Source organism: Ranitomeya imitator, chromosome 2, assembly GCF_032444005.1.
Source record: "Ranitomeya imitator isolate aRanImi1 chromosome 2, aRanImi1.pri, whole genome shotgun sequence".
Taxonomy (NCBI): Eukaryota; Metazoa; Chordata; class Amphibia; order Anura; family Dendrobatidae; genus Ranitomeya; species Ranitomeya imitator.
The window spans coordinates 364,378,493-364,401,409 of NC_091283.1; the positions used below are offsets into that span (position 1 = coordinate 364,378,493).

At 43.6% G+C, this 22,917-nt stretch overlaps 1 pseudogene; it reads right to left on the reverse strand.

Annotated features, from left to right (window-relative positions):
- LOC138666582 (uncharacterized) overlaps positions 1 to 22,917 on the reverse strand; it is a 175,758-nt pseudogene that overhangs the window by 55,906 nt on the left and 96,935 nt on the right.

Consider the following 22,917-nt stretch of genomic DNA (forward strand, 5'->3'; position numbering starts at 1 on the left):
ATGACTTCTCCTTGAGTCGCAGCTTCATCTATTTGCTTTACGAGGATATTCTCCATTGCTTCCATTATTTTTGGAGATTTATAACAAACCCCTATCAGTAATTTATTATTTTTTCCCCTTCCCCTTATCTCCACCCACAGGGATTCTACATTTTCATTAAATTCACCTATATTATCACGCAGGATGGGTTTTAAGGACGATTTTACATACAGACACACCCCTCCCCCTCGCTTATCTGTACGGTCATTTCTGAACAGGCTATAGCCCTGCAAGTTAACAGCCCAGTCATGGCTCTCATCCAGCCACGTTTCAGATATTCCCACTATGTCATAATTATGCTCCAACAACATTAGTTCTAATTCGTCCATTTTGTTGGCGAGGCTTCTGGCATTAGTATACATGCACTTGATGTTCCTCTCTGTACCTCTATTCTTTCTTAAATTATTACCTGTTCTAACCCCACCCCCCATGCCACCGCCACCCCCAACTTCCTTATTTGTGCCCAGGTCTCTATCTGCACTATCTTCCCCTCCTATAAATTGAATACCCTCCCCCCCAATTCCTAGTTTAAACACTCCTCCAACCTTCTAGCCATTTTCTCCCCCAGCACAGCTGCACCTTCCCCATTGAGGTGCAGCCCGTCCCTAGCGTAGAGCCTGTAGCCAACTGAGAAGTCAGCTCAGTTCTGCAGGAACCCAAACCCCTCCTTCCTACACCAATTCTTGAGCCACTTATTAACTTCCCTAATCTCCCGTTGCCTCTCTGGCGTGGCACGTGGTACAGGTAGTATTTCGGAAAATACCACGTTGGAGGTCCTTGCTTTCAGCTTGCAGCCTAATTCCCTGAAATCATCTTTAAGGACCTTCCACCTACCTCTAACTTTGTCATTTGTGCCAATTTGCACCATGACCGCTGGGTCCTCACCAGCCCCTCCCAGTAATCTGTCCACCCGATCAGCGATGTGTCGGACTCGAGCGCCAGGTAGGCAGCACACCATTCGACGATCCCTGTCTTTGTGACAGATTGCCCTATCTGTTCCCCTAATAATTGAGTCGCCCACTACCAGCACCTGTCTGGCCTGCCCTGCTCTCCTATTTCCCTCCTTACTGGAGCAGTCACTCCTCCGGCTTTCAGAGGACATGCCTGGCTGCAGCAGTGCTACCCCTGTACTGGCACCCCCCTCATCTGCCAACTTAGCAAACTTATTGGGGTGTTCCAGATCAGGACTAGCCTCCCTAGCACTCTTCCCTCTACCCCGCTTCCTAACTGTCACCCAGTTCACTTTGGTCACTGTGATAGACCCTATCACAGTGATCAAAATAAAAAAAATTGTAAACAAACCCCCCTTTTATCACCCCCTTAGTTATGAAAAAATAATAAAATAAAGAAAATATATTTATTTCCATTTTCCCATTAGGGTTAGAAGTGGGCTAAAGTTAGGCTTAGGCTGGCGTCACACTAGAGAGAAATACAGACAGGTGAGAGGTGCAAAAACAACGCATTGCACTCAGACCAATGTTTCTCTATGGGGCAGATCCCATCAGCCATATATTTCTTTGCCGTATTTTAGGGGCTGAGAAAACCGCAGCATGCTGGGTTTGTCAGCGTATCCCTCCAAAAATACGCCAATGCAAGTCTATGGGGGCGAGAAAAACTCACACACCACACGGACCATCAGTGTGACTTGCTAGAAATACGCATCGGTGTTCTATGGAAAAGTCGGTAATTCATTGTGGTGTACAGTAAAATCACACTGACAGGTTAGAATAGATAGAAGAATAAATGTCTACACATAGGATAGGTAGAAATATATATATAAATGTCAGTGAGACATATATATATATATATATATATATATATATATATATATATTTGTGATGTCCCAGGGTCCTGGTCCTCACAATGACATTGTTTTCCTCACAGGGAGAGTGATGTTACGCTTGGAGGCAAGGAAGGATAACTCTCACCAGGTAAGCATAAACATGCAACATGTTAACACTCCGGGCCACAAGGGGGAGCTTTTGATCCTGTTCCTAGGTAACTCCCCTATTTATAGTGGTTTGGAGGGAAAGTTAGATAGAGCAGACTAGAGCAGTCTGAAGCAGGAAGAACGTATGAGGAGCCGTGCAGCCACGAGAAAGTGCTGCAGCTCCTGGACAGAGATAATACTGAAAGCAGAACAGATTGCAGTGAGCGTATAGGAGAGCGAAGCACAGGTGAGTGACATCAGGGGAGGACAGCTGCGAATGAGCAATCCCTCTCTGAAGTGCAGATAACCGGTAGTCGGAACACCGAGGTTGTATGGGACTCTAATGCTGCCGTCACACTAGCAGTATTTGGTCAGTATTTTACATCAGTATTTGTAAGCCAAAACCAGGAGTGTGTGATAAATGCAGAAGTGTTGCATATGTTTCTATTATACTTTTCCTCTACTAATTGTTCTACTCCTGGTTTTGGCTTACAAATACTGATGTAAAATACTGACCAAATACTGCTAGTGTGACGGCAGCCTAAGACTTACAGCAGAGACCGGCAGGACAGCTGAACTGCAAGTTACCTGTCCGCCTCAATACCCAGGAGGCACAGTGACACATAGAGCCCGGGTCGTGATAGAGACCCTGTAAAAAGGCTTGAGTCACCTGTCATACGGGTTTCTGTCCTATCCTATACGGGGGACAGAGAGAACTGTGAGGACCTTATCAGAAGCCATAGGCAGTAAGGGACTACAACACCACCACGCTAGAGGAAGGCTTTTAACTCCACCTGGATAAGGGGGCTCCCAACTTGCCTCCAAGCCGTCCGGCCTATCCTGTGATCTAGCACCCTGGACTGTGGCTGCCTGAAGTCTTCAGTAAACCAGGTAAAGAAACTGCAAACCTGTGTCCTCGTTCTTTACTGCACCACTCACCATCTTCCATCTACAGACCGGGAGCCCTGGGATATACTTCACCTGTGGGAAGTTGTACCATCTAGCTGCCATAACATCACCCCAGAGGACCTCTTAAAGCAGGCTTGGTCCCCACTGACCGAATATCACAGGTGGCGTCACGAACATAAACTTTATTCAATTTTCCTTTTACATGGGAGCCCAAGGCCACGGACCGGGTCACCACCGTGACATTCCCTGTGAACACCGGACCCGGTACCGGGTACCCCACTGCCCTGGTGGGCGACTCATATTTACAGTGCCTTACGAAAGTATTCGGCTCCCTGGAACTTTTCAACCGTTTCCCACATATCATGCTTCAAACATAAAGATACCAAATGTAAATTTTTGGTGAAGAATCAACAACAAGTGGCACACAATTGTGAAGTTGAACGAAATTTATTGGTTATTTAAATTTTTGTGGAAATTCAAAAACTGAAAAGTGGGGCGGGCAATATTATTCGGCCCCTTTAACTTAATACTTTGTTGCACAACCTTTTGCTGTGATTACAGCTGCAAGTCGCTTGGGGTATGTATCAGTTTTGTACATCGAGAGACTGAAATTCTTGCCCATTCTTCCTTGGCAAACAGCTCAAGCTCAGTGAGGTTTGATGGAGATCGTTTGTGAACAGCAGTTTTCAGTTCTTTCCACAGATTCTTGATTGGATTGAGGTCTAGACTTTGACTTGGCCATCCTAACACCTGGATACGTTTATTGGTGAACCATTCCATTGTATATTTTGATTTATGTTTGGGATCATTGTCTTGTTGGAAGACAAATCTCCGTCCTAGTCTCAGGTCTTTTGCAGACTCCAACAGGTTTTTTTCAAGAATGGTCCTGTATTTGGTTCCATCCATCTTCCCATCAATTTTAACCATCTTCCCTGTCCCTGCTGAAGAAAAGCAGGCCCAAACCATGATGCTGCCACTGTCTGACAGTGGGATGGTGTGTTCAAGGTGATGAGCTGCGTTGCCTTTACGCCAAACATATCATTTGGCATTGTTGTCAAAAAAGTTCGATTTTGATTTCACCTGACCAGAGCACGTTCTTTTACATGTTTGGTGTGTCTCCCAGGTGGCTTGTTGCAAACTCTAAACAACACATTTTATGGATATCTTTGAGAAATGGCTTTCTTCTTGCCACTCATCCATAAAGGCCAGATTTGTGCAGTGTACGACTGATCGTTGTCCTATGGACAGGCTGTCCCACCTCAGCTGTAGATCTCTGCAGTTCATCTAGAGTGATCATGGGCCTCTTGGCTGCATCCCTGATCAGTCTTCTCCTTGTTTGAGATGAAAGTTTAGAGGGACGGCCGGGTTTTGGTAGATTTGCAGTGGTATGATGCGCCTTCCATTTCAATATGATCACTTGCACAGTGCTTCTTGGGATGTTTAACCCCTATCTGACCTCGGACGAGATAGTACGTCCGAGGTCAGATCCCCTGCTTTGATGCAGGGCTCCGCGGTGAGCCCGCATCAAAGCCGGGACATGTCAGCTGTTTTGAAAAGCTGACATGTGCCCGTAATAGGCGCGGGCAGAATCGCGATCTGCCCGCACCTATTAACTAGTTAAATGCCGCTGTCAAACGCAGACAGTGGCATTTAACTACCGCTTCCGGCTGGGCGGCCGGAAATGACGTCATCGCCGACCCCCGTCACATGATCGGGGGTCGGCGATGCGTCAGGATGGTAACCATAGAGGTCCTAGAGACCTAGTTTTGCATGTGGCGAATTTTGAGTGGCGACTTTTATGTGGTGAGGTTGGTGTATGTGTGGTGAAATGTGTGCTGAGGTTGGTATATGTGTTCAAGCACGTGGTAGTGTGTGGCGCATTTTGTGTGTGTGTTCATATCCCCGTGTGTGGTGAGTATCCCATGTCGGGGCCCCACCTTAGCAACTGTACGGTATATACTCTTTGGCGCCATCACTCTCATGCTTTAAGTCCCCCTTGTTCACATCTGACAGCTGTCAATTTGCCTCCAACACTTTTCTTTTCACTTTTTCCCCATTATGTAGATAGGGGCAAAATTGTTTGGTGAATTGGAACGCTCGGGGTTAAAATTTTGCCTCACAACATAGCCTATGATGCTCTCGGGGTCCAGACGTGTGACTATGGAAAATTTTGTGGCTGTAGCTGTGACGGTGCAGATGCCAATTCCGGACATACACACACATACACATTCAGCTTTATATATTAGATATACTATATGTATATATGTTTTCAAGAACATTTGAGCCCATGGATCCATTCTATGTCCATTTTGCAAGCCGGCGAGAAAATCTCGCAGTCCGGAAGTCATACGGATGCCATATGAATGACACACGGATACTTTTTGTAGAAAAAAAAAAAAAAAATCGCATCCTCACATTGAATATGGATAACATACGGAACTCTGTTCAGGAACTTTTCTGCGTATCTCGGCCGTAAAAAACGAACCGTATTTTTATACACTAGGTGTGATGCCGGCCTTAGGGATAGTGTTGGGGCTAAAGTTAGGGACAGAGTTGGGATTAGGGTTGGGATTAGGGGTGTGTTGGGGTTATGGTTGTGATTAGGGTTATGGTTAGGGTTGGGATTAGGGGTGTGTTGGGGTTAGGGTTGTGATTAGGGTTATGATTAGGGTTGGGATTAGGGTTAGGGGTCTCTTGGGGTTAGGGTTGTGATTAGGGTTATGGTTAGGGGTGTGTTGGGGTTAGGGTTGGAATTGGGGGGTTTCAGTACATCAGGGGATCTTCAAATGTGACATGGCACCACCAGTGATTCCAGACAATTTTGTGTTCCAAAAAGTCAAATGGTGCTCCCTTCCTTCTGAGCTCTGCCGTGCGCCCAAACAGTAGTTTTCCCCCACATATGAGGCATCAGCGTACTCAGGACAAACTGGACAACTTTTTAGATCCAATTTCTCCTGTTACCCTTGGAAAAAAAATTGGCTAAAAAAATAATTTTTCTGGAAAAAAAAAGATTTTTTATTTTCACAGCTCTGCATTATAATAAGCTGAAGTGAAACACTTGGGGGTTGCTCACCACACATCTAGATAAGCTCCTTGAGGGGGTCTAGTTTCCAAAATGGGGTCACTTGTGGACGGTTTCTACTGTTTAGGCACATCAAGGGCTCTGCAAATGCAACATAGCGTCCGCAGACCATTCCATCAAAGTCTGCATTCCAAAATATCACTACTTCCCTTCTGAGCCATTGTAAATGTATAATGACAAACGGCTCTAAAGGTCAGATTACAATGAGTGACACCTTTCATATGTTCTAGTTATGCTTTAAAGTGAAAATAATTGTGGGTTAAGTTATTGTGGAAATTGAGGTATTAAATAAAATATCCAATAATATGTGCATAGGGCTATAGAAAAAGAAAGCAGTTCCCAATTTTGAAGACTACTATTGCTTAGCATGGAAAGTGATTTAAAATAAACACACACAGATGTTCCTACAGAGAAAGAACAGTTCATATCTGTAACTTGCAATATGAACATATTTATTATTGTAATACAGACAAATTAAAGACAACTGTAGAAGACGTGGAGAAAAAAAAATGTTATATTGCTTTTATTTAGGGGGGTTGCAACACTTTTGTCTATGTAGTATGCACAAATATATAACAAGGGGAAATATTCAATGCACATGGAATATTGCTCTTTATTTTAGGATAACAGATGTCTATTAATAACTGCATATCTTTTTCATTAAAATGTAAGTTCTACCTTGATTTCCTTTTCTAGTTTACATATTTTTCTTTGCTTTGACTCGCTGTTTCCTGTACAATTTGTCAATAAAATATATGGTTTCCTTGCGATTTTTTTTGGTGGTCAAGAAAATATGACTTTCAAAACCATTTTTCACCTTCTTATTTAAGATGACATCTGTGAACAACACATTTCCCACATTCTGAATATCAAGAAAGCTTCTCCCCTGTGTGAGCTCTTCTCTGGTGTCTAACAAGATTTGATTTATCTGAAAAACAGATCCCACATTCTGAGCATGAAAAAGGTTTCTCCCCTGTGTGAGTCCTTTTATGACTAACAACATGTGATTTCTTTGAAAAACATTTCCCACATTCTGAACATGAAAATGGCTTCTCCCCTGCGTGAAATTTCTGGTGCATATTAAGACTTGATTTATCTACAAAACATTTTCCACATTCTGAACAGGAAAATGGCTTCTCTCCTGTGTGTCGTCTCTGATGTTTAACAAGACTTGATCTCTCTGAAAAACATTTCCCACATTCTGAACATGAATATGGTCTTTCACCTGTGTGAATTTTCTGATGTCTGACAAGATGTGGTTTATCTGCAAAACATTTCCCACATTCTAAACATGAAACACGGTTCTGGACCCCTGTGTGAGTTCTCTGATGAGCAACAAGACTTGATTTCTCTGAAAAACGTTTCCCACATTCTGAACATGAATATGGTTTCACTCCTGTATGAATTTTCAGGTGTTTAACAAGAGTTGATTTATCAATAAAACAATTTCCACAAACTGAACATAAAAATGGCTTCTCCCCTGTGTGCGTTCTGTGATGTCTAATAAGATGATATTTACCTGCAAAACATTTCCCACATTCTGAACATGAAAAAGGCTTCTCCCCTGTGTGACATTTCTGGTGTTGAGCAAGAAATGATTTATTTACAAAAGATTTCCCACATTCTGAACATGAAAATGGTTTTTCCGCTGTGTGAATTCTCTGGTGTTTAAAAAGACTTGGGTTATCTACAAAATATTTCCCACATTCTGAACATGGAAATGGCTTCTCTTTTGCATGAGTTTTCTCATGTGTAACAAGACTTGATTTCTCTATAAAACATTTCCCACATTCAGAACATTTATATGGCTTCTCCCCTGTGTGAATTCTGTGATGTGTAATAAGATGTGATTTATTTGCAAAACATTTCCCACATTCAGAACATGAATAAGGCTTCTCTCCTGTGTGAAATCTCTGGTGTGAAACAAGATTTGATTTCTTTATAAAACTTTTCCCACATTCGGAACATGAATATGGCTTCTCCCCTGTGTGAATTCGTTTGTGTCTAACGAAAGTTGATTTATCTGTAAAACATTTCTCGCATTCGGAACATGAATATGGCTTTACCCCAGTGTGAATTCTCTCATGTCTAAGAAGACCGGATTTCTGGTTAAAATATTTTCCACACTCTGAACAACAAAATCTTTTCTCCTCTGTGTGAATTTTTTGATACGTAACAAAAGATGTTTCAAAGGAAAAACTTTTTCCATATTCGAAATATGAAAATGGATCTTTTGTTGTAAGAGCACTTTTATTTTGGATGCCTGTTTTGTGACTTTTATTTCTATTAATAATCTGTGATGAATCAAAATATAGAAATTGGTTAAAAGGATCAAATGATACATCTTTGCTGTGAAGGGATGATGGAATATCTGGAGTATTGGCATTCACTTCACTTATATCTTGTGTGATATCAAAGTCATCCGATTTAAACATTGAAGATGTCAGGTTTCCCTCTGATCTGATACAGAAATCTGCTAAAAAATAAAACAAATTATTTTAAAATTTCCTTAAAAATTGTATTTTTATAATATTTCTACATAAAATATCCTAAGCATCAGCAAGTTACAGTATGCAGCAAAATTCAGTTGTTTCCCAAGACAAAATCAGTTCACAATAGTAAACGGCAGAACATGAATCAGTGGACCACGATGTTAAACCCTCTTTGTTCATTCTTTTGCTATGTAGCCCAAAATAATACCAATTAAAACTTCTAATCATCCCGCACTTACAGTACCTCATTAATCTGTCAATGGAAAATAGAGGGTTTCCACAGCTAAAAGACTTAAAAAAAGCAACATGGATTCCATAAACCAATACAGCAATGTCCACGCTCCCAACACCAAATGTGCCTTCTCACTTCTTAGCCTTGCAGTGTACACAAACCCTGTTAACATCCACATTTTTGGCATTGCTGTAGCAGTAACCACATAAAATTTATGGTCCACGTGTGTCTAGTAGCACAAGCTGGCCACTATGTGATGGACACCAAAATAGAATAATAGCAATTTTTACTCTGAAACATCCACTGCCCGAATTTCCAGAAAGTACCTGAGGGGCTTAAATAGTCCCTACTACTATAGATTAATTCCCTGTGGAGTATAATTTCCAAAATTGGGGTCACATTCTGGGGTTTTCTACTGTTCTGGTTTTCTGCCGTTCTGGTTTTCTGCCATTCTGGCAGATTAGATAATCTCCAAGTGTCTACAAACTATTCCAGGAAAAGCAGCGTTCCAATAGCCAAATGGTGCTCCTTTCCTTCTGAGCCCTGCGATATGCCCACACAATAGAATATTGTCGAATTCAAGAGAAATTGCAAGATAATTTGTGGGGTCCATTTTTTCCTATTACCTTGTGTGAAAATGGAAAAATTGGAACTACATCAATATTTTAGTGAAAAAAATGAATGTTTAACTGTTGCATCGCAAGATTTGTTAAGTTCTGTGAAGCACCAACTTCTTCAATGTGCTTTTTGACACTACGAGGAATGCACTTTTCTAAAGTACAGTCCCCTCAAAGTCACTTCAAAAGTAATTTCTTCCCATAAAAACAATTATTCACACACACTGAAAAGCAAGGTAAAGGGGATATTCTGCTGTTAATGTACAGAAAATCACACGGTCTCAGTCATAAAAGTGAAGTTTTGCCATTCTTCAGCACAGAAAAGAGATAGATAGAGGTAGATCCATCTAAAAAGATAAAAGAATTCTAGGATCGCAATAGCATAATAGGGGTTCACCATACCAATAATATTTTTTTTCAAGTGATTTTCTAAGGCCTCTTTCACATTTCCGTCGGTACGGGGCCGTCGCAAACCGTCGGCCCGACGTACCGATGGACGTTGTGCAAATAGTGCACCACGTGGGCAGCGGATGCAGTTTTCAGATGCATCCACTGCCCATTATGAGTTCCGGGGAGGAGGGGGCGGAGTACCGGCCGCACATGCGCGGTCGGAAATGGCGGTTCCAACGGACGAAAAAACGTTACATTAAACGTTTCGTCACGACGGGCTGCAAAATCACGAGGCATCTGTTGCATGACGGATAAGATGTGTGGCCATATGTCACAATGCATGGCTAATGCGTCGCTAATGCAAGTCTATGGAGAAAAAACGCATCCTGCGGGCAACTTTGCAGGATGCTTTTTTTTCTCCAAAACGACGCATTGCGACTTTGGCCAAACGACGGAAGTGTGAAAGAGGCCTAAGTTCACACCATATTCTACATATGCTGTCATTTGGCTTTTTAGTTCCAGGGTCTAGGAGAGATCCTCTGGGCTATAACCTCTGGAAGAAACAGATCTCACTCCAACAGAAGGACTTATGCAGGGCCGTATTAAGAGTTTCCGCTGCCCTAGGCACTTTTAGTGCTGCCTCCCCCTTTGGTAAGTATGACACTATCAGCAGTGACTTTGGCAAGAATCGCTGTTGTGAAAGTAGCCTTTTGCAGCAGATCGGGCAGTTTTTCTGCAACTGCGTGTAACGGATCACTAACTGCAACACTGCGTTTGGCTTCATTCATTCCCTATGGGATTTGCGGCACTTGCTGTGATCTGGGAAATGCGGTACCATACCTCCCAATTTTTGAAGAAGGGAAAGAGGTATAAAGGTTGCGGTGCACGTAGTGCGCTGCAGCAAATTTTAGGCCACGCCTCTGACCACACCCATTTCACAACTAGTCACACCCATATCCAAGTCCCAACCACACCCATTTAGCACTGCTGATCACACGGTTTCATATACAATTATAACCACAAAAAAATATGGCCACACAGTGCTCCATACTGTATAATGGCCACACATGATGCTCAATACTGTATAATGGCCACACATGATGCTCAATACTGTATAATGGTCACACATGATGCTCCATACTGTATAATGGCTATGCAGTGCTCCACACTGTATAATGGCCCTACATGATGTTATATACTGTATAATGGCCACAGTGCTCCATACTGTATAATGGCCACACATGATGCTCAATACTGTATAAGGGCCATTGGCCACACATGATGCTCCATACTGTATAATGGCCACACATGATGTTCAATACTGTATAATGGCCACACATGATGCTCCATACTGTATAATGACCCCACATGATGCTCAATAGTGTATAATGCCCCCTCCCATCTTGTATGCATAGTTCATCTCCCTCCCATTCCATATGCATGACTCATATTCCCCCCTCCTCCTGTATGCATGGCTCATATCCCCCCTCCTGTGTGCATGGCTCATAACCCCCCCTCCTTTATGCATGGCTCATAATCCCCCCCTGTATGCATGGCTCATATCCCCCCCATATGCATGGCTCATAATTCCAACCCCACCTCCTGTATGCATGTCTCATATTCCACCACCACCCCCTCCTGTATGCATGGCTCATAATTCCCCCCCCCTGTATGCATGGCTTATATCCCCCCCTCCTGTATGCATGGCTCATATCCCCCCCTCCTGTATGCATGGCTCATTATTCCCCCCTGTATGCATGGCTCATAATTCCCCCCACCTCCTGTATGCATGGCTCATATTCCACCACCACCCCCTCCTGTATGCATGGCTCATAATTCCCCCCCCCTGTATGCATGGCTTATATCCCCCCCTCCTGTATGCATGGCTCATATCCCCCCCTCCTGTATGCATGGCTCATAATTCCCCCCACCTCCTGTATGCATGGCTCATATTCCACCACCACGCCCTCCTGTATGCACGGCTCATAATTCCCCCCTGTATGCATGGCTCATACCCCCCCCTGTATGCATGGCTCATAATTCCCCCCCTGTATGCATGGCTCAATAATTCCCCCCCTGTATGCATGGCTCATAATTCCCCCCCCACCTCCTGTATGCATGGCTCATATTCCACCACCACCCCCTCCTGTATGCATGGCTCATAATTCCCCCCCTGTGTGCATGGCTCATATCCCCCCTCCTGTATGTATGGCTCATAATTCCCCCCTGTATGCATGGCTCACATTCCCCCCGTACGTATGGCTCATAATTCCCCCCCCCCCCGCATGGCTCATATTCCCCCGTATGCATGGCTCATAATTCCCCCTCCCCCCCCGCTCCTTCTCCCATCTTGCATGGTGCGGGTGGCTTACCATCCTCCTTCATCCCCCCGTCCCCTGTCCCTCATACTCACCTGTCAGCTGTCCCACACAGCACGGCCGTGCAGACATCCCTCTGGCTCTGTCCCGACGCAGTGCCTCCTTCCTGAGTGAGCGGTCATGTGGTACCACTCATTAAGGTCATGAATATGCACATATTCATGACCTTAATGAGCTGTACCACGTGACCGCTCACTCAGGATGCGCTACAGACGCTGAGACCAGGCATCGCCGGAGCAGGGTTAGTATCGTCTTCAAGGAGGGTGGGTGGGGCTCAGAGGCGGGCGGGGCGGTCAGTTGGGAGGTGACCCAGGACTAAAAAAAGAAAAAAAAAAGGAAAGGAAACCCTTGCTCAGGTGCCGCCCCCCGCATCGTCCCCGCTCTAGGCACGTGCCCTCTAGTACCTAGTGGCAAATACGGCCCTGGACTTATGATCCCCAAAGTAAAGGGGACAGTTTTGGGTAGATGAGCATGCAGTGAGTTAGCGCCAGAATGGTGACCACTTGATTGAGATATAGCAAGTGACAGAAGAATCTGTGACTTCTCTGCATTCAGTGGTTACTACTCACCTGGATAGTCATATGTAGGAATCTCCACTTTACACCACTCCTCATCCTCCACATATGTCCCTTTAGTATTAATATAGGTCAGATCTTCACCCTGAAACAAATATTGTAAAACTCACAGACAAAGGAACAAGTCACATCTATGTTCAGCTCTAATCCTGCCATCTCCACCGTTCTTATTACACAAGTATAAAACATATAATACTGCTGGATAAAACAAGACTGAACAGAAGACCTTCAAAGCCATCTATACATCATAGGGGAGATCTCATGACACCTTCTCTCCATCTACCTGGTCATCCTGAGGAACAGTGAGATTTTCTTGTTTACAGTCCTGTGGAAAAAGAGGACTGGGACATCTCTCTGGTGTTGTCCTCTTACTGGATAGAACTGGAGGAAACAGAAACAGAGAATTAATTCTTTACACAGAGATAATTAGGCCATGTATAATTAGTCCTGCCTATTACCTGGTGATGTGAGGGGCTGGGGAGTCTCCATCATGGCGTCCTTGTACAGATCTTTGTGTGCTTCTATGTACTCCCACTCCTCAATGGAGAAATGGACGGCGACATCCCAACACCTTATAGGAATCTGACACATACAATGATACAGTCATCAACCGGATCCCTTCATAGCATTACTGAATAATGTCCCAGCATTCCCAGTAGTGTCACCTCTCCAGTCAGCAGCTCAATCATCTTGTAGGCGAGTTCTAGAATCTTCTTGTCATCGATGTCCTCATGTATCTGGGGGTGAGGTGGAGGCCCCGTGATTGGGCTCAGGGATCTTTCCCGTCCCTCAGACACAGGGTCCTGACAGCGCTCACTAGAGGTCTTCTTCACTACTGTGTAATCCTGGTTATGGAAAGACACATTAATAAATCTCAATACTGACATTTCCAGAGTTCTCACCTCTCCAGTTCTGTCCATCTGTTATTCCTGTAGATAAGAATGATGTAATGTGACGTCATCAGAATCTCTCACCTCTCCAGTAAGCCGGAAGAGGATCTCTAGGTTGATGTGTAATATCCTCTCCGCCATCTTGTCCCTGTTCCTTTCCATCCTTCATGTGTCAGTCAGGAAAATTCTCTTATATAGAAGACCTCCACTAAGAGGATCCAATATTGTAGGGACCTGAATAGGGAGAAGATGAGGCGATGTAACATCATAAAGAATCCTATGTAATAATAGAATTATTGGAGATAAGGGGAAACATAGGCGGAGATGGGTTGTGTACATTTACAAAAAGAAAATTAAGAATAATTTTCAGTTTTAATACAATTTTCTTTTTTGTGATGGTGGAACTAAGTATGATAGTATGGCCAACCAGCAGTCAAAGAAAATCACTATAATCTACACAAAAGCCTGGCAAATTAGATCAGAAAATTCCCCTAGCTCAGAGTTGGAGTTTGAGGGTTTATGTGACAGGTCAGACTGTAATGGAGGTTATTGGCAGGGGGAGAAGTCACAGGGGATCAAATACAGAAGGAGACACACATGAAGGAGTTAAAGCACAACTCCCCTTTTACACATGGAACAACACACAAGCTTGGTGTAGGATGGTTTATCAGCCATATCCTCCTCCTCATCACATTGCCTAAAGCTCAATGTGGACAAAACTAAACTAAACTCATTGCCTTTCTTCCATCTCACCTAACCCACTTGATCTATCACAATTAATGATATCACATTTTCCCCTGTACCGGAAGTCCACTGCCTTAGTGTAACCCTTGACTCTGCGATGTTCTTCAAACTGCACATCCATGCTCACGCCACATCCTGCTGCCTCCAACTCAGAATCTGTCCTTTCCTCAACCCTGAATCTACTAAAATGTTAGTGCACGCCCTCATCCTCACCCGCCATGACTACTGGAATACCCTCCTTTGTGGCCTCCCAGCTAACACTCTCGCACCGCTCCTCCGTATATCTCCTAACTAATCTCCTGATATATATAAACACGTAACCTCCGAACCTCTAAAGATCTTCTCTCCTCCACATTTATACCCTCCTCACCCAATCGCATCCAAGACTTCTCTTGAGTATTCCCCATCGTCTGGAATTCTGTGCCCCAATAGGTCCGATTATCCACCACATTCAGAACTTTCAGACGGAACTTGAAAACCCATCTCTTCATGACAGCTTACAACCTGCACTGACCCCGCTGCCATCTCACCACCAACGGAACTGCTGTACATTAACTAACCTACGTTCCCCATCGTCTTATAGAATGAAAGTCCTCAAGGGCAGGGCTCTCTCCTTTCTGTACTGGTCTGTCATTGTTAGTTTGTTCACTGTAATTTATATTTGTATTTTGTATGTAACCTCTTCTCACGTACAGCACCATGGAATCAATGGTGCTCTAAAAATTAATAATAATAATAATAATAATCCTCCTAGACATAGAAAGGTGAACTCTCATGGTATCAACACTCACTGTGGCCTAGGGACCCTGTGAGTGACAGCTCAGCCACCCTGTAGGATCTGGAATGTGTTTGACTGCAATTTTTGTGAGTGACAGCCCAGTCGTCCATTCGGAGGCTGAGGCGTGCTGGGTTGTCAGCATTTTGATTGACAGCCTTGTGCCCACTCTGGCAAACCCCACAGATATAAGGACTATAGTGAGTGCTGTTTTGTTAAGATGACCGAATAGGTCTATTTCTTTTGTTTGGACTGGTTTATGAAGCCTGTTTTAATAAACCAGTTGAAAATTTAAATGGGAAGCATTCCTGTGACTACATTGCTAGGCCTCTTTCACACATCAGTTTTTTAGAATCAGTCACAATCCGTTAAAGTGTTGAAAAGACGGATCCTGTGCTGATTGTAAAAAACTGATGCACTGGATCCGTTTTGTTTTTTTTGCAGATCCGTCGAAGCACCTGAATGGAAAAATGGGTTAAATTAAAGGAATATAAATTCTTCCAGGCATGCTCAGTTTTAAAAAAAATGGAATCCGTCGCTGGATTCCGTCTTTTGACGGACAGCGACGGATCCAGCGCCCATAGGCTTCCATTATAGCCAACAACAGACGGGGCAGGATCCGTCGCTGGCCAACTTTTCGACGTACGCAAAAAAAGTTACTTTGTCCGTTGTCTCAGGCCAACGGACAAAGACGTTATGACGGAAGATCATCCGTCACAATCCGTCGCTAATACAAGTCTATGAGAAAAAACGGATCCAGCAGCAACATTTGCTGGATCTGTTTTTTTCTAAAAAAGACGGATTGTGACTGATGGCAAAAAACTGATGTGTGAAAGAGGCCTTAAGCAGCCGCGTGAGCCGATCTACCACACCTCATGTTAGTCTAAATTGACAGTTGCAGGTGGATGTAGCAAAAACTTATATGACATTTTCCCTGCACTTAAACAGCTGTGCTCCAGGTAATAGTGGGTTAATGAAGGCAGCGTCTGTATGACTTAGCAGCATATCATAGCTCCGGCACACCACATTTATTACTAGTTCTCGTCTGCATCCCAAGGCTTCCAAATGCACAAACAGATTCTCATAGCCGCTGTCACTGCTCAGTTCTTGCTCAGGTTTGAGCTGCTCCACCCAAACAAGAAGCTCAGCAGTTCTCCATTTCCTCTTACTGTGCCCACACCACCTGTGAGAAGAAACTATTATACCAGAAGGCAAAGAGGTGGAGTTAAATACATTTAAAAAAAATCAGAATCATGCCAACGTTCAATGGCAAATTAATTCATCAATTCAAATCATCTCCAGCACTGTGTAGACATGCCATGTTCTCTTGTCTCATGCAGACTGGAACATACCATTTTTTTTACTGTAAGCATACCTCCCAACTTTCGAGGAAGGGAAAGAGGGACAAAGTTAGCAAATTTTTGCCACACCTCTGACCACACCCATTTCACAACTAGTTACGCCCCAACCACACCCATTTAGCACTTCTGATCACAATGTTTCGTAAACAATAATTATAAACAAAAAAATATGGCCACACATTGCTCCATACTGTATAATGGCCACACATGATGCTCCATACTGTATAATGGCCCCAAATGATGCTGCGTACAGTGCACTGGCCCCATGTGATGCTCCATACAGTATAATGGGCCTACATGATGCTGCATACTGTATAATGGCCACACATGATGCTCCATACTGTATAATGGCCCCAAATGATGCTGCGTACAGTGCACTGGCCCCATGTGATGCTCCATACAGTATAATGGGCCTACATGATGCTGCATACTGTATAATGGCCACACATGATGCTCCATACTGTATAATGGCCCCAAATGATGCTGCGTACAGTGTACTGGCCTCACATGATGCTCCATACAGTATAATGGGCCCACATGATGCTGCATACTGTATAATAATAATAATAATTTTTATTTATATAGCGCCAACATATTCCGCAGCGCATGATGCTCCATACTGTATAATGACCCCAAACGATGCTGCGTACAGTGTACTGGCCTCACATGATGCTCCATACAGTATAATGGGCCCACATGATGCTGCATACTGTATAATGGCCACACATGATGCTCCATCTATATATATAATTGTCTAAGGGTCACTTCCGTCTGTCTGTCTTTCTGTCTGTCACGGATATTCATTGGTCGAGGCCTCTGTCAGTCATTGAAATCCAAGTCGCTGATTGGTCATGGCTATTTCGCCACAACCAATCAGCGACGGGCACAGTACGGAAGAAAATGGCTGCTCCTACCTTCCCGCAGTCAGTGCCCGCTCCGTACTCCCCTCCGGTCACAGTGCTCCCTCCGTACTCCCCTCCAGTCAGCACTCACACAAGGTTAATGGCAGCGTTGACCGCGGTGTAACACACTCGGTTAATGCTGCTATTAACCCTGTGTGACCAACTTTTTACTATTCATGCTGCCTATGCAGCATGAATAGTAAAAATAATTTAAAAAAAATAAAAAATAGTTACATACTCACCCTCCGGATCGAAGCGGCCGGTTACCGATGCTCCTCGCGACGCCCCGGTGACCTCTGCATGCATTGCGGTCTCGCGAGATGATGACGTGCGGCCACGAGACCGCTACGTCATCATCTCGCGAGACCGCAATGCAATCTTCAGACTGGAGCGCGCGAGGAGCATCGGTAACCAGCCGTTTCGATCCGGAGGCTCCGGCAGGCGAGTATGTAACTATTTTTTATTTTAATTATTTTTTTTGTAACAGGGATATGGTGCATACTACGTGACTGGCCAATATACTATGTGACTGGGCAGTATACTACGTGGCTCTGTGCTGTATATTACGTGACTGGGCAATATACTACGTGACTGGGCAATATACTACGTGGCTGGGCAATATACTACGTGGCTGGGCAATATACTACGTGGCTGGGCAATATACTACGTGGCTGGGCAGTATACTACGTGGCTGGGCAGTATACTACGTGGCTGGGCAGTATACTACGTGGCTCTGTGCTGTATACTAGGTCACTGGGCAATATACTATGTGGCTAGGAAATATACTATGTGGCTGGGCAATATAATACGTGGCTGGGCAATATACTACGTGGCTGGGCAATATACTACGTGGCTGGGCAATATACTACGTGGCTGGGCAATATACTACATGCCTGGGCAATATACTAGATGGGATGTGCAATATACTACGCAGACATGCATATTCTAAAATACCCGAAGCGTTAGAATCGGGACACCATCTAGTACTGTATAATGGCCCCAAATGATGCTGCGTACAGTGTACTGGCCCCAAGTGATGCTCCATACTGTACAATGGCCACACATGATGCTCCATACTGTATAATGGCCCAAAATGATGCTGCGTACAGTGTACTGGCCCCACAAGATGCTCCAAACAGTATAATGGGCCCACATGATGCTGCATACTGTATAATGGCCTCATTATCTGAGACATGGCTGGATGAGAGCCATGACTGGGCTGTTAACTTGCAGGGCTATAGCCTGTTCAGAAATGACCGTACAGATAAGCGAGGGGGAGGGGTGTGTCTATATGTAAAATCATCCTTAAAACCCATCCTGCGCGATAATATAGGTGAATTTAATGAAAATGTAGAATCCCTGTGGGTGGAGATAAGGGGAGGGGGAAAAAATAATAAATTACTGATAGGGGTTTGTTATAAATCTCCAAAAATAATGGAAGCAATGGAGAATATCCTCGTAAAGCAAATAGATGAAGCTGCGACTCAAGGAGAAGTCATTATGGGGGACTTCAACTACCCTGAAATAAATTGGGGAGCAGAAACCTGCAGTTCCAGCAAAGGTAATCGGTTTTTGACAATTATGAGAGACAATTACCTTTCACAACTGGTTCAGGACCCAACAAGAAGGGGGGCACTACTAGACCTAATATTAACCAACAGGCCAGACCGCATATCAAATATAAGGGTTGGGGGTCACTTGGGAAATAGCGATCACAAAATAATAAGTTTTCATGTATCCTTTAAAAAGATGTGTAGTAGAGGGGTTACAAGGACACTAAACTTCAGGAGGGCAAATTTCCAACGGATGAGAGAGGATCTTGGTGCAATTAACTGGGACGATATCCTGAGACACAAAAATACACAAAGAAAATGGGAGACGTTTATTAGCATCCTGGATAGGACCTGTGCACAGTATATACCGTATGGGAATAAACATACTAGAAATAGGAGGAAACCAATATGGCTAAATAGAGCTGTAAGGGGCGCAATAAGTGACAAAAAGAAAGCATTTAGAGAATTAAAGGAAGTAGGTAGTGAGGAGGCATTAAATAAATACAGAAAATTAAATAAATTCTGTAAAAAGCAAATCAAGGCAGCAAAGATTGAGACAGAGAGACTCATTGCCAGAGAGAGTAAAAATAATCCTAAAATATTCTTTAACTACATAAATAGTAAGAAACTAAAAAATGATAGTGTTGGCCCCCTTAAAAATAGTCTGGGTGAGATGGTGGATGAGGATGAGGAAAAAGCCAATATGCTAAATGACTTTTTTTCATCAGTATTTACACAAGAAAATCCCATGGCAGACAAAATGTCTAGTGATAAAAATTCCCAATTAAATGTCACCTGCTTAACCCAGCAGGAAGTGCGGCGGCGTCTAAAAATCACTAAAATTGACAAATCTCTGGGCCCGGATGGGATACACCCTCGAGTACTGCAGGAATTAAGTACAGTCATTGATAGACCATTATTTTTAATCTTTAAAGACACCATAATAACAGGGTCTGTGTCACAGGACTGGCGTATAGCAAATGTGGTGCCAATATTCAAAAAGGGAACAAAAACTGAACTCAGAAATTATAGGCCAGTAAGCTTAACCTCTACTGTGGGTAAAATCCTGGAGGGCATTCTAAGGGACGCTATACTGGAGTATCTGAAGAGGAATAACCTCATGACCCAGCATCAGCACGGGTTTACTAGGGACCGTTCATGTCAGACTAATTTGATCAGTTTCTATGAAGAGGTAAGTTCCGGATTGGACCAAGGGAACCCAGTGGATGTAGTGTATATGGACTTTTCAAAAGCTTTTGATACGGTGCCACACAAAAGGTTGATACATAAAATGAGAATAGTGGGGATAGGGGAAAATATGTGCAAGTGGGTTGAGAGCTGGCTCAGGGATAGGAAACAAAGGGTGGTTATTAATGGAGCACACTCAGACTGGGTAGCGGTTAGCAGTGGGGTACCACAGGGGTCAGTATTGGGCCCTCTTCTTTTTAACATATTTATTAATGACCTTGTAGGGGGCATTCAGAGTAGAATTTCAATATTTGCAGATGACACTAAACTCTGCAGGGTAATCAATACAGAGGAGGACAATTTTATATTACAGGATGATTTATGTAAACTAGAAGCTTGGGCTGATAAATGGCAAATGAGCTTTAATGGGGATAAATGTAAGGTCATGCACTTGGGTAGAAGTAATAAGATGTATAATTATGTGCTTAATTCTAAAACTCTGGGCAAAACCGTCAATGAAAAAGACCTGGGTGTATGGGTGGATGACAAACTTAAATTCAGTGGCCAGAGTCAGGCAGCGGCTACAAAGGCAAATAAAATAATGGGATGCATTAAAAGAGGCATAGATGCTCATGAGGAGAATATAATTTTACCTCTATACAAGTCACTAGTTCGACCACACTTAGAATACTGTGCACAGTTCTGGTCTCCGGTGTTTAAGAAAGACATAGCTGACCTGGAGCGGGTGCAGAGAAGAGCGACCAAGGTTATTAGAGGACTGGGGGGTCTGCGATACCAAGATACGTTATTACACTTGGGGCTATTTAGTTTGGAAAAACGAAGACTAAGGGGTGATCTTATTTTAATGTATAAATATATGAGGGGACAGTACAAAGACCTTTCTGATGATCTTTTTAATCATAGACCTGAAACAGGGACAAGGGGGCATCCTCTGCGGTTGGAGGAAAAAAGGTTTAAGCATAATAACAGACGCGGATTCTTTACTGTAAGAGCAGTGAGACTATGGAACTCTCTGCCGTATGATGTTGTAATGAGTGATTCATTACTTAAATTTAAGAGGGGGCTGGATACATTTCTGGAAAAGTATAATGTTACAGGGTATATACACTAGATTCCTTGATAGGGCGTTGATCCAGGGAACTAGTCTGATTGCCGTATGTGGAGTCGGGAAGGAATTTTTTTCCCCAATGTGGACCTTACTCTTTGCCACATGGGTTTTTTTTGCCTTCCTCTGGATCAACATGTTAGGGCATGTTAGGTTAGGCTATGGGTTGAACTAGATGGACATATAGTCTTCCTTCAACCTTAATAACTATGTAACTATGTAACATGATGCTCCATAGTGTATAATAAGTATATTTTCACCGCACACTCTAATGAGAACGTGTTGATTGCTTAAATATTTATTGTCAAATAAACTTATATTGGGGAGCAAAACAGAAACACAGAATCTGGAAGCAATATGTACAGACGTTTCGGCTCTACCAGAGCCTTATTCATTGTATCGCTGAAAAAATAAAAAATAAAAGGCGTATATCACAAAACAATATAATAATAATACAGTGACAATACATGGTGAGATTCTTCCGTGATCCTAAAAGCCAAAAGAACGATACATCGTTTCCATCTCTCCACAGGCTATCATACAACTGCTGGGCCACCACCTACATACAATATATGAGCAGCATCACAGCCATAGGTATCATCCTATCATTCTACTCTTCTTTGACATAGAGAGTTTGACATATATATTAATCATGATGCTATTCCTTGCAGCCTTATCTGGGCATTGTGGGATTTCTAACCTATCCGCTGCATCTCAATTGTTGCTGTGGAAAAGGTAACATGCGCTTTCTGATGTATATACTCATAAGGATACCAGTACTTGTTAGCTAATATTGTATATTTTGTACGTATTTGTTCTTTCACAATGTATCGTTCTTTTGGCTTTTAGGATCACGGAAGAATCTCACCATGTATTGTCACTGTATTATTATTATATTGTTTTGTGATATACACCTTTTATTTTTTATTTTTTCAGCGATACAATGAATAAGGCTCTGGTAGAGCCAAAACGTCTGTACATATCGCTTCCAGAGTCTGTGTTTCTGTTTTTCTCCCAAATATAAGTTTATTTGACAATAAATATTTAAGCAATCAACACGTTCTCATTAGAGTGTGCGGTGAAAATATACCGTATATACTCGAGTATAAGCCGAGATTTTCAGCCCAAATTTTTGGGCAGAAAATGCCCCTCTCGGCTTATACTCGAGTCAAGGTGGGCGGCAGGGTCGGCGGGTGAGGGGGAGAGGGCGCTGAGGCATACTTACCTGCTTCCAGCGATCCGGACGCTCCCCGCCTGTCCCACGGTCTTTGGTGCTGCAGCTCTTCCACTGTTCAGCGGTCACGTGGGACCGCTCATTAGAGAAATGAATAAGCGGCTCCACCTCCCATAGAGGTGGAGCCACATATTCATTTCTCTAATCAGCGGTGCCGGTGACCGCTGATAGAGGAAGAAGCTGCGGCACCGAAGACAGCTGTCTGGGAGAAGGAGCCAGACGCCGGGAGCAGGTAAGTATCGCATATTTACCCGTCCACGTTCCAGCCGCCGGGCGCCGCTCCATCTTCCCGGCGTCTATCCGCTCTGACTGTGCAGTCAGTGCGGGGAGACGCCGGGACCGGACACTGGGGAGCTGCAAGCAAGAGAGGTGAGTATGGCTATTTTTTTTTTTTTATTGCAGCAGCAGCAATGGCAGAGATTTATGTGGAGCATCTATGGGGAAATATGAACGGTGCAGAGCACTATATGGGGCACAGCTATGGGGAAATATGAACGGTG